The sequence below is a fragment of the Callorhinus ursinus genome, unplaced genomic scaffold (assembly GCF_003265705.2).
Source record: "Callorhinus ursinus isolate GAN/ISIS: 27379988/994484 unplaced genomic scaffold, GSC_fseal_2.0 scaffold167, whole genome shotgun sequence".
Taxonomy (NCBI): Eukaryota; Metazoa; Chordata; class Mammalia; order Carnivora; family Otariidae; genus Callorhinus; species Callorhinus ursinus.
This window is the reverse complement of record NW_027397229.1, coordinates 13,346-15,214: the sequence shown is the minus strand read 5'-3', so window position 1 is coordinate 15,214 and position 1,869 is coordinate 13,346. Positions and strand designations below refer to the sequence as shown.

At 44.2% G+C, this 1,869-nt stretch overlaps 1 pseudogene; it reads right to left on the bottom strand.

The window, feature by feature from the left end:
• Positions 1-424: 424 nt before the first annotated feature.
• LOC112830942 (translationally-controlled tumor protein-like) lies at positions 425-1,165 on the bottom strand (annotated as a pseudogene).
• Between the last annotated feature and the right edge of the window lie 704 nt (positions 1,166-1,869).

Below are 1,869 nucleotides of genomic sequence, written 5' to 3'. Positions count from 1 at the left end.
CCCTTCTGATGTGGCCATTATGGAATTTTGATTGATTACCTTTTTTTTTTTTTCCAACTGTCATTAGTTTCTTTTTATTCTTTTGGTAATCTCCTCCAGAGTTAACTACTTCCGTTGGTAGGTGATGAAATGTGTTAGGAATCCACTTCAAATGTTGGCCCAGCTATGAGCATGGTCTTTCCTCTTTACTTGAACTCAGAATTAAGACTTTTGGATTCTTGTTTTTTATATTCCAGTCCCAGAAGTAGTTTTGCACTGTAGAAGTTATCTGCAGGCAGTCTTATGCTTTCTAGCAGTAGTCTACGGCCAGGCTCTAGCTTCTCCAGGACACCACACTGGATAGATTTAAATATGTGTTAAACTAAGAGGCATTCTCTCAAATGAGTTTAAATGCATTTTATTTTTGGACAAACTACATGACATGTTTTTGTCTTAAAAACGATGCCTCTGCTCCATATAAATCAGGGTCAAAACAAATGAAGTGCTCAAGATACCATCAGTCCCATCTGTCTAAATCCTGGTGTCGTGTGGATGAAGAGGAGCAGCCCGTTACGGCAACAGGTGACACATCCAAAGTCATGGCCGAATTCGTTAACATTTCTCCATTTCTAAACCATCCTTAAAGAAAATCATATATGGGGTCACACCATCCTCACGGTAGCCCAGCAGAGCAACCATGCCATCTGGATTCATGTTTTCACCAATAAAGAGCTGGTAGTTTTTGAAATTAGCAAGGATGTGCTTGATTTGTTCTGCAGCCCCTGTCATAAAAGGCTTTACTCTTTCTGGCCTCTGTTCTTCAAGTTTGCCTTTGATTGATTTCATGTAACCTTTGATGTACTTCTTGTAGGCTTCTTTTGTGAAGCTGGTTTCCTGCAAGTGATGGTTCATGACAATATCAACACCAGTGATTACTGTGCTTTCGGTACCTTGCCCTCCGAGGCTTCAGTGGAAGCATTTCCACCAAAGAGTGAGTCATCAATGTTACCCTCTGTCCTACTGACCATCTTCCCCTCCACTTCCAGGCACAGCCCGTCCGCGATCTCCCGGATCTTGTAGATGTCGGAGAACATCTCATCATGGCTGATGAGGTCCCGGTAGATGATCATGAGGACGGCTGGAGAGAGACGACGGCGGCACTACCTTAGCAGAAGCCGGAAGCTCTGAGCGAGCGCAGCGCCCCCGGAGTGGCACTCGGACGGGGGAGGGCGGAAAAGGATTGATTACCTTTTGATCTTCCCTTTATTCTAAAATCTGGTTGTCTTCAGATCACAATCATGGCCACTGCCTAAATATTGCGATCAAAATTCAAACTTCCCCAAGGTTTTGTAGCATATATGGAATTACAAGTTGACCCCCAACTACCAAAATTTTCAAGCGCACAACCAACCGCTTTATCTGACTGAAACTGCTGCCCCCCATTCCCTCGATCTGTTGCAATGAATGCCCTTTATCTTGCTCTTTTCTTCTCACTTTCCCTTACTCTCCCTTCTCAGACCCCCTCTGCACCATGTCGGGAGGAGGCTCGACAGCCCCAGAACTGGATGGAGGCCAGCTGGAGTACAACAGGTCTTAGCCAGAGATGCTCAGAAAGCACTTGAAGGTGGCTTGGCAAAGCCAGACATGGTGGAGAAGGAAAAAAATAAAAACTAAAACAGAACAGCTCTGTTCTAGGATAATGTTTTGTTTATCATGCTTTTCCTCCAAGGAGTGCAAATACCTTGCCCAAAAGAACATACTGCCATTCCTGATAAATTGCCAGAAATACTCTCTGCAAGACTCCAGAAAGCAAGGTCTCTCTATCTGTTTCTACGGAAACCTCAGCTTGACACGAGGTACCTCATACTACAGCAATCTACAGACACTAAC